Raw genomic sequence first — 11,764 nt, 5'->3', positions numbered from 1 at the left:
CGAACAAAATCGGTGCTCCCCATGGTAGCACACTCGGTCGAATAAAACCCTATTCTAATAATTCTTACTAATAAACCTTCAACTCTTTAAGCTCTTTAGGTCCCATCTAATATGGTGCCATATACACCTGAACTGAGCCCGAGTATACCTCAATGCCAAATTCAATATCCTTACGTTTAGGCAGTACGCCAGGTAATTCTTTCGGAAATTCTCTCATAACTCTGATCTTATTTATACCATCATCAGACTACCTTGAATCCAAAATATAAGCAGGGTAAGCAATTGCCCTGTTCTTAATAATCTTCTTAGTCTTAAGAGTTGACACTATATTGATTAGAAACCCACAACATTCTCAGATAAGGACAACTTCATGTTTATCAGAAGTCTTCAAGATAGCCCTTTTCAAATTGCAATCCAAATTAACTCGGTGAACAATTAATCAATTCATTCCGAGGATAAGGTCGAATTTCCCAAAAGAAAGATCCATTACATTAGCTAGAAAGATTTCACAATGAAGTTCTATCAATCAATTCTTTTAAACTTATTAACTTCCACCGGTGTACCCACAGGGAGATGAACTAAGACTACGGTCCCATTATTTTCAACATGAATTTCAAGACCCCCAACTACTGAACTCGCCCCATAGGAGTAACTAGAACCGCTATCAAGAAGTGTAAAATATGAAATATAATGGATAGAAAATGTACCCACGATAACATTTGGGTCATCCATATCCTTTTGCCTCCAAGTATCATAAACTAACGTAGTTTGTCTCGCTATTGACCAATCAGAACCCCTAATCTAAGTCGATCTTACTCTATTAGTTGAACTTGTACCAGAACTAGCTTGTCTATTATGATCCCAACCTATGGTCGATTCCTGAACATAGGCTTGTGACAGACTAAGACCGTAAGAACCAGTAGCTGAATGAGGACAATTAACGAAATGATGCTCCCAATACCCATATTAAAAACACCCTCTAGTCTTCCTCCAACACTGATCATGATGTTTCCTGTTACAGTAAGAGCACAAAGGTATCATATAACCACCAGTCGAACCATCGACACTAAAAGTAGGAGAAGCATATATCACTGATCTCACTCTTGAATAATCCAGAGAAACTGTATCATCACTCGATCTTTTGCTAAACTTATACACGTAAACCACCTGTATAAGTGGTCCATATTACCTCTGATTCCTCTCATTGTTCTATGGTTTAGGACCTACTAAACTATTCTCAGTAATTATGGCCCGTCTAGCTAAACTATTCAACTTTGTGTCATGGAATATGGCCATCCCAGAATGAATTGAAAGTTAAAGACCTTTTAGGAATCATTCACACTTCTCATTCTCGTTCGAAGCTAACCTTGGAGCATACTTAACCAATCTAATAAACACAATCTCATAGTCGGTCATAGACATATTTTTTTATTGTAGATTCATTAAATATTCTTGACACTTTGCCAGATATTCAGCTCCCACATAGTGATCTCGAAAAGCCTGACGAAATACTCCCAAGTAACTCGTATGGCCAAAAATGTATCCTGCTTAGATTCTCACTAATCTTGAGCTTCACTGCCTAACAATGACACAACAACCCTCAACATATGATCTGACGAATAATCTATTTCCCCAAAAAGTTTCTCTAATTTCTTCAACCAGTATTCAGCATCAACGGGGTCAATCCCAATCTTACCCACAAACATAGTCATCCAAACAACTAAAATCTCAGTCAATATGGGCTTCCTGACACTCTCAGTATGACGGAGGTAATGAAATAGTTCTTGATTCACCACAGTATTACCTAACTCAACAGTCTCATTGTTACCAGGTTCCCATGATCCCTTACTCTGAGTCTGAGGTGCGGGTGAGTTTTCATTCCCATCCTGATAAACTTTGTCTGATTCGTAGGTTGTTATTCTCTCTCGGTCTTATTGTCTAGATTCAAATTTTGGATTTGACCCACAGAAGGTGGACGATCAGTCTCAGGATGAGTAGTACTACCTGCTAAACGAGAACTCTTACATAGTGTTATGAATATTATCTATAAAAGTAAACATCTCATATTAAAGTTAGTACTTGGAGTCTCCGAATTATAAAATTTTAGTATCATATTAAAGTTAGTACTTGGAGTCTCCAAATTATAAAATTTTAGTGATTAAAAAATATCTTTTATAAAGAAAAAATCATTATTTGATTTAAAAATTTGCAGTTGAGCGCCATAGTCCAAAGGTTGAACCTAGCTTTAATAGTACTAAAGGTAACCCCTTTTACCCGACCTAAAGAAAAAAGGTTGGATCCAAGAGACCAACATCTTGTTTTCCCAAAATGAACCCCAAACATCACTTTAAATACATTAAAATTTACCCTCATATTTATTGTAATCAAATACTTAATGTAACCAAAATAAATTTACAATAATTAAAAACTTAAAACGAGCATTTATAAAATACAAAGTTCACGTCCCAAAGTCCAAACAATGTTTAAATCTAACATCCCAAAATATGTAACATATTAAATATTGTCAAAATAAAATAAAAAATGTAATATTAGAAAATCGAATAAATGTCAAACTATGAAAATACTAAAAAATGGAATAATATCAAACTCCAAGTACTAGTTATCCTAACTCGAGAATCTGAAAGAGAGAAACTAAGGGAATATAAGCAAATAAGCTTAGTATGTCTCTAAAGTACATCAAAACACAAGTAATTGTGTAGTCTGAAGTAATAAATAACATTCATACGATAACATAACTATGATAATCTCAATTCAAATGATATGTAAATGCTCATGCACACACTCGTACTCCAATCACACCCATAAAAGAGTGGGTTCCCCAAAATCACATTAATTCCAACCCACACATCATGTAAGTAGAGTTCGCCACAAAGGTAGAGGCCACTGAATATGAAAAAGTGATATTCGCCCAACGAGTGACTGTAGTAAACTTCCCCTATCAGAATTCATCCAAACATAATATGCAAGATTATATAATATTTGATGCCTGATATGATCTGAATAACAATATTTCATAACAATTATCCAAAACTCATATTCTGAAGCTTATATTTCCTAAGAAGATATCCATGTCAACAACACATTCATAGATAAAGCAAGTACATTCATGCATCGGGTCTGAAAGTCAAACATGCATCACACGGAAAAAATATTCTGACTTTCATTTAGCACAGACAAACTCACAGTAAATCATGCTTTTAATCATAATATCACCCAGTGAAGCAAACAACAATCATACAAATAATATAGCACTGAATAAAGAGACACACCTCGACAGATAGCTAACGATGGTAATAACCTCTACCACGATTAGCTCGAACAGAAGGTCGAATCCGAATCAATGCCTAAGACAAATACTATAAACAAAAAACTTATTCTATATCAATTTACAAAATTAACAAACTAAACTTGTTAGTTACTACACACGATCGATACGGCTATACATTTCAGTGTGAAGTTCGGGGGGTAACACTGGCGGAAGAGGTAACTCAGTTATCAATTCAGAGTTTCCTGCAAAATAATAAGGCTGGAATTTAATCCCAATCTAGTAATCAGTTTGCTGAAATATTATTTAAAGAAAATGAAATTTATTTGAGTCGATGGAAGAACAAGTAGTGGAGTTTAGTTCAAATGCGGCTACTAGCAGTACAGGGAAAGTGGAATTACCGATGATGAGTTGCACTGGTAAAAACCAAAGGGTCGGTGGCATCACGACCACACTTGTTGTGACCTTGAACAATCGCCAGTGACGGTAAGAAAAGGAAAAAAGAACATCAACAGTAAGAACAACATCCAGACAGCCGGTGAAGGTCACCTCGACACTGTATCGACCATCTCAACCTTCCCCACACGAGCACCAATCTTGAAACATCCATAAACGGTCGAGTACACATGGTGCCGACAGCTTTTGAGCGAGCAAAGGTCGTTGGTTTCATACGAACGCTTCTCCGGTTCAACGGCATGAACGGAGATGAAAAGGTGAGCGGCGATGGCTTGAAGGAAGAACATGATGACTGTTAGGGTTTTAAAAATAAAAAGGGCTAAGCAGAGTTATATCAAGGTTAGGGAGAGTTTGTTTTCAAATAAAATTAGTATAATTGCAAGGTAAGCCATTGTTTTTCCTAGGGCTTTGAAAATAAGACTTTAAGCTTTAGAAATTTACAATTTGGTCAATGTTTTCAATTTAGAAATTTAGGTTAAAATTTTCTAAATTATAGGTTTCAATTTGGGGATTTTATGATGTGTTACACATATATCCTTGTATCTAGTGGGTCCAAGTCCTTATTTACCATCCCTTAAGAAAGCATATAAAGTTGGATCTACACTCTTTATATATGTTCTTCTTTAAGCCTTTTTTAAGATAATATCATCCTATCACCACCATCACCACCCTTTATTTAATATACCATCACCACGACCATTAACGTCAAAACATGCCCTTCTCTTCATTATTTAAAGACCAACTTCATCATCCTATATCATACGTCCAAGCCAGTCTGATTTGAAGCCATTGACTTGCTTTTAGGTTGTTTGCTTCATTCCTAAATCCAAAATGAAAAAAGGGTTTTCCCTACATCAGTCCCACTACATTGACATCATCTTTCTCTACCTCCGCCTTACATTTATACTTCCACGACACTTGTTTATTATATTTGTAGGTGAAGGGTTTTGGGGTCATGATTATCACCTTCGGTGATTTCTTATCTGCAGCGCTCATCTTGGGTGTGATTACTAAGGGACATTTAGCATAATACCCATTGTCTGATGAGCTTCTTTTCATATATACATTTTTTTCATCAATTTCGACATAGAACTCTATTTCTTTCTCGTCCATCTTTCGCTGGACTAGAGCTCTAAATTAATGACACTCTTAGTTGATGTGTTCATCTTCGTTATGAATAGTAATTCCCATTCTTGTATTCCTCAACCTCGAGATGGTGAGTAATCCTACTTTCACCATCTATTCCCATACAAAGGCTAAGGGAGATTTTACTTCAGCTACTAGAACCTTGGTCCTTCTTCCCCCTTCTTCAAATATAACATTAACCCCTGATTCCCCGTGATTGGGCGAAGGGTTCTAAGCCACATTGGGTGCTTCTAAATTATTAAAGTGAATCTAATTTTTTTCCATAATCTTTGATAGTCTTTTTGAAAGTGAGATAATTTTCAATGGAATACCTAGAGGCACCGACATGGTATTCACATATGGCATTTTCATCTTACCATTTAGGCTACAATGGCTTCATAGCGTGCACGGGATATGGTGATACCATGTGTATCATAGAGGTTATGAAATAATTTTTATGACATGGGAATGAGGTCAATCTTCTTCATTTTCTCTCCTTCCATGGTTCCCTCTACTCCTATTTGACCGATTTTGAGGACACAACCGTAGTTGAAATTGTAGCCCATTTTCTCAAACTTTAGGTCCTCACATTTTTTACTTCCCTCTATTTCTTCTTCATGGCTGGCCTTCTATGGGATTAACCTCCTTCAAAATTCCCCTATTTAACGTCAATCTCTACCATTTCTCTAGCCATAATAACATCATCAAAACTAGCAATAGTGGTTGCAACCAAATGCCCAAAATATCGAGCTTTAAGGGTATGAACAAAGAGTTTACTTGTTTCCTTATCATCTAAAGGGGATTAAAATTTACGGCTATGTCCTCTCACCATTTTGCTTACTACCTAAAGCTTTCGTTAGGTTTCTTTCTATACTTTACATGATAAAATGATTAGGTTTCATATCGTTCACGTGTTTATACTGTTATAAGAAGGGCTTGGCACTACTAGAAAAAACACCTTTAATGACGCACATTGAGCGTCATCTATAAGTGTAGATGACACACAAATACGCGTCATTGAAGCCACCATCATAAATCTCAGATGACACGCAATTGTGTCATAAATCTGTGATGCGCATTTATGACACACATTTATGACGCACATTGTGCGTCATTGAAACCCCCGTCATAAATGAAGATGACACACATTTATGACTTACATTGCGTGTCATTGAAGCACATGTCATTAAAAAAGATGACACACATTCCTGTGTCGTGATTGTATGTCATAAATTATATATATATATATTGTATATTGACAAATAATAAAACTAAATCACATTTAATGCCTCATAATACTAAATATATATATATACCATATTATATATAAGCAATCCATTTGCATACAATATATTAACATTAAGTTATCAAAAATATTGTAATCATATGTCGATACAAAATATCACGGCATAATAAAGTTTGTCAAATAAAAAGTGCACTAGGAACGGTCATCAAATTGTACATTGCAGATAAGTTCAATCATCAAAACATACCCATTTTTATCAAGAAAATCTGCAATTTGATCATAGAGGAAGGAAAGACGCTCAAAATGAACATGTCCGCAGATCTTATGGAAATCAAAGTGAATATCTGCAATATCACATGTTATTGCATAAAATAAAAATAAAAACAAAGGAAAAAGAAAGGTTTAGATAAACAAAAAAATGTACCTTAAATCATCACTTTGTATAGGTTCCACTGAACTTGCAAACTTTGCACTTAAGCACCCCTCATCTCCAGTCTGGTAAGAGATAAAGTGGCACATGATCAAACATTTGAAATAATGAATGAATGCTTGCCCAAATGAAAACTCACTTTTTGCAAGGAAAAAGTATAATGTCAACATGCATTCTCTATGCATTTCATAAGAGGATTTGAGTATATCAATATAATAAATTAGAACGCATACTGCAAACCATAGTCATCCAATGCTCACTGTGTTGACAAGATCAATAGCTAGTACAACTCCATATTCTTTCCTTAGATCCAGAAAATGCCTCTCAGACACTCGGGGCTACATAATGTCATAATACCAGAAAAGTCAGTGAAGGTAGAAGAAATTCATGTGTGCAATAAAATAGTTGCAATAAATGAACACGCTTACAACTTCTTCAGGTTTTACAATCTCAAACTTAGGCTTATAAGTCAAATCAGCAATTTGCTCCCAAAGAAACGGCATTGACCCTCGAAGGCAAAACAAGGGCAGGGGTTTATAACAATCTGATCCAATAACCCGTAGAACGTGAAAATAAAATATCGCCCTCATAACTTGGACACTGAAAAATTGGCAAAGGCAGGATTGGGTAGAGTCAGCCCACTGTTGATTGCACTTGGAAGAGGTTCTTAATGCTTGTACCTTGTTTTGATCTGTCTGATTACTTTTGGTTTATAAAACCTTTATTTATTAATAAATTTCTACTTTTCAGGGGGGACGTTTGTTCTTGGTACTTCTCTAAGGAATATAAGGACTTAAAAAGAGGCAAAATTTTATTACATATTGATTTTATAGAGATTAAACAAGTAGTGACTGTTACCTGAACAAATGAAGCAATAAAACCATTCATCTGCACAATTTGCTCTTTTCCACAAAATTTGCAACATACCCATCAGGATCAGCTCCCCTTCTCCACATTTGGGTTCCTTTCAAACGATACATAATCATTGAGATTAAGTTGCCTACATAAAGCCTAAAAAGCTTGAAAGTAAGAAATGAAGCAGGGTTTAAATATTATTTTATATATCCATTTGGAAAATCCATTTCCTATCCGTCCCAAGCTCAAAATGGATGAGGCAATCTTGCCAGGTAATATTTTGTACAGATAATGAAATTTATCCAGTACAAGCATGAATGGAACTTGCAAAAGGTACGAATTTGTTCATATTAAAAAAGAGAATCTGTAATAGTACTAGTCTACCAGATTTTCATTGCTTTTGCAACATTGAATAATTCAAACCCTTCCCTTCACAACAGTACAAATTGAAAAATAAATTGCAGGCAAGATAAAGCCAACCTAAAAATATTGAGAGCCATTTCTAGCTTTGGCTACCATTTCTCCGGGTACATCTCCTAGCAATCAATATAACAACAACAATTTCTTTTCCAATGGCTTCTTGGAAGTTTTGAAAACCTAATTGGCAGTTAAGGGGATGCTTCATATAGAAAGTCGACACTAGTAATGAATCAGTTAAGAAGGAATAAGAACTTTCATGCCAAAAATTGCTAAAAGTAATAGTTTCATCAAGGATACTCCCTTGGACAACTGGAAGCAAAAATGGATCAAGCTGCAATCACATAACCTAAAAGGAGTTAGCTAGTTCAAATTCAAATGATGCAAATGTGGGGCATGAAACTACACAGCTACTAAAGGAAAAGGCTCACCTTGTGGTCTATAAGTACTTCCAACGTATAATTGTTCCAAAGAAATATGGGTTCTGCCTGTGGAAAGCATTTGGTAACATAAGGAAAAGCCTCTTAGTAATTTAGTGGCAACAAAGAATCACATGGAAATTTTGATGAATATTGAATACTGCACTTACAAAAACTACCATAAAAGCAAACTACCATAAGGAAAAGGCTCATCTAAAAATCTCGTAAAATAGAAAACAAAGAGAGTAATCCATCTGTTAGGTACTTAAAAATTGAGCAATTTACCCGTCTCCAAAGAGGAAGTAATTTAGATTCGTGTCCCAGATCATTTAATCACTGAGCACTGTTGTGCACAAAATCATATAATGGTTATTTTCACCAAAAATATAAATATTTAAAGAAAATATAACAACTGGCAAAAATGAAAAAAAAAGTACATAATTGCTAATAATTCCAAAGTGCCTAGCCTATTGATATATATCGGAAGTTTGCAAACTGTTTGATGACATACTATTGGCCTTCAGTAACAAACTAAAATCTTGATGATTATACTGGAAAAACTTAGTGGTGATAGTTAACTTGAACATATTAAAGGGCCAGTTTCTTGTTTTGCCTCACAACATGTTATGTTTCTCACAAATGCGCTCTCTATGTGTCATCTTAAACCTACAGAACAAAGGCATATCTAAGTCAATCCATTTTCCAGTGTGTCTAAAGGGAATTGCACTTTACCCCTTCTAGGACCACCACATATAAACTTATAGTTAGCAGTTTGCATGTGCGTACATAAGGTTGATATTTATAATACAGAGATTTCATGTAATTGTAAACTGCTCTGGTTGGAAGTTTCTCTAAGAAGATGTCACTGAGAAAGATGCTGGTGTGCACATCAGAACCTTTTTTGCTTGATGTGTGACTGTTTTGAGAAAGAAAATTGTTCTAAGCGTGCATACAAGGCCTGATTTGACAAAGTAGTTCACCTCAGCGTTAAATTGGCGCCATAAGAAAAGAGGCCAACAATCCTCTCTGCAACTTTTAGAAGCCCAGAAATTTCACTCTCCACCTTTTTCTGACAAAATGTATAAAAGATTCTTGTGTGAATCAACCAATTCAATTACACCTGCTAGAAGAAGTGAGGAAAAAGACTGTACTTGTTCTGGAGAAGAGTTTTTAAGCGAATGATCGCATGGAAGAATTCTCATGGATACTACTTTGAAGATGGGATGCCCCAAGTAAGATGCAACACATTCATGCTCCGTTACAACAATTAAATATGATCCTAAGCACATAAAATTTAACACATAAAAATGATTGGAGATATGGAAATACCACCGGCCTCAATTCTGAGAATACAATCAAATAACAAAAGTAAAACGAAAACCAATTGTCGTCTCATTTTGAGAGCTGCTAATTGGGAATTGGAAAAATTAGCTAAAGAAGGAATATATTGATTAATAGGTTGTGTGTTTAGGTTGTTATGTTTCTGAGTTGGTTGCATTAGTGTAGTTAGTTTGGTGTTCAAGTGTTATGTTGTAACAGAAGTTTTTTAGGATCTGACTATGTATTATTCTTATATTAATAAATTCTTAGGCACTCTTTTCCTCCTTCATGTTACTGTTGTAGCATGGAGGTTATGAAGGGGTTTTTAACGAGGACTACTCTATTTCTATCAAAAAATTGTAGTCTCATTTGGTTCTTACAGATTTATATGCCCTACTGATCTAATCAGGCACATATTTTCACCGTTCAATTGGGGTCCCCAGCTAAATTTCCGTTATGAATAAACCAAATAAATAAAGGATAATTAAAAAATCAGAATTCATAGAAACCTATCATACCTGCAACAAGCTTTAGCATTCCAACTACTCCAAAGATGGCCTGAATCTTAGGACCACGAACAGCGCTGCATTCTGGAATAGCATCTATAGAACGAAGAAAAACGTCCAGTAAACCATCTAACACTTTACCAACCAAAGACCAAAATTGAAAAGAGAAGCAGAAGAATAGAAAGATGGGGTGAAAACCCACCAACGAGCTTGATTGAGGCATCTACACGATTAATTGACAAAGAGGAAGCAGAAGAACCATCGGTGGTTTCAATCACATACTCATCAGGGAACTCCCATAACCGTAGTCTTGTATATAGCTTTTGGCATGACTCTGCCCTCTCCATCATTATTGGAATTCTATTTCACAGCGAAGTCACATTCAACAATCAAAAACACAAGAGAAAGAAATATATCTTAAAGAACCCTTCAATGAATCAGTGTAGGAGGAGTTTGTTGAAGTGAGAAATAAATAGCAGGCAACCAAAGAGGCGAAAAGCAAAGGGTACCTGACAAAAGACGAATAAAGGCAAGATTCTATGTAGAGAGTGAGATATATGTTTATTGGTCGAAAACAACAAAAGGCGGGAAAGCATGCGTACGAAAATTATGGGGGTAAATTAAAAATGACTTTTAGAGATGGTACACAATGAAAAAATATATTCCGTGTGTTTGTTAAATTTTTAGATTACGATTATTAAATATAACACATATTATAATTCATAAATCGTTCAGATTTTAATAAATATGACATTTTTTAAGACATATTTTTTGCAAGTCATAAATTAACATGTGTCATCGTTCGTGTGTCATTAAAGGTATATTTTCTTATAATGTGGAAAGATCCTTCCTTGAATTAATTAGCCTATATTAAGCTTGTTATACCAACCGATACCCGACCCTATCAGGCTATCTTGGAAGCAATCGATTAGTAGTTGGTCATTCGTCACGTATCTAATCATCTTTCGATAGAATATAGTGATATGAGCCGAATAGCAACTGACCTGTCAAACTTCTTGAAGTTTAGGATCTTGAATTTAGGGGGTAGGATTAAATCTGAAACGTTGCTTAGTTCTAAACCATCAACCCAATACAGATGGTCTTCTCCTTTATAGCCCTCATCTGATCATCCAGTTGTATTATTTTGTTCTCTATTTTCTTTTACTTATCCCTTCATCTAGGTTTGGGACAAGGTAGTCTTCGGGGTTATTATGAGGATTTGTTATTGAAGTTTACTCCTTTGTGGCAGAAGAATCTCTCGGATATCCTTGGAAATTTCCAAGTGAGATCACCAAATTTGGCGAGGGATGCGCCACTACTTCTTCAGAACCTCCAACCCTTGAAATATTTACCAGGTTCAACCCTGTCAGTATGTTATGGTTGGAGAAGAAGAGAGAAGAGGAAGCATCGAAGAAGAGAGATGAGGAAGCAGGAGCAATTGGGAAATGGGGATCGAGGGTTAGGGATTGAAGATAGGATTGGGAATTAAAATCACGTGAGAGGCAAAGGAAACTTACCACAGCAGAGGAGCAGGCCTGGAAGGGAATGGCGTGATGGAGCAGCCCAACACGAAGGCCCAGTATCTGAGAAAGATAGAGAGAAGAATCATTCTGTTAGATAGTTGTTATGACACTGGACAGCTGGCAGGAATTCTATGGCTCATGTAATTAAATAATACTAGGCTTGATTGTAAAAATTTTCTTA

General features: G+C 35.6%; 1 pseudogene; it reads right to left on the bottom strand.

Moving 5' to 3' along the window:
* Window positions 1-7,289: 7,289 nt before the first annotated feature.
* LOC120163640 lies at window positions 7,290-10,652 on the bottom strand (annotated as a pseudogene).
* Window positions 10,653-11,764: the final 1,112 nt, after the last annotated feature.

Source organism: Hibiscus syriacus, unplaced genomic scaffold (assembly GCF_006381635.1).
Source record: "Hibiscus syriacus cultivar Baekdansim isolate YM2019G1 unplaced genomic scaffold, ASM638163v2 tig00111473_pilon, whole genome shotgun sequence".
In the NCBI taxonomy this organism is placed as follows: Eukaryota; Viridiplantae; Streptophyta; class Magnoliopsida; order Malvales; family Malvaceae; genus Hibiscus; species Hibiscus syriacus.
This window is presented reverse-complemented; position numbering and strand designations above follow the sequence as displayed.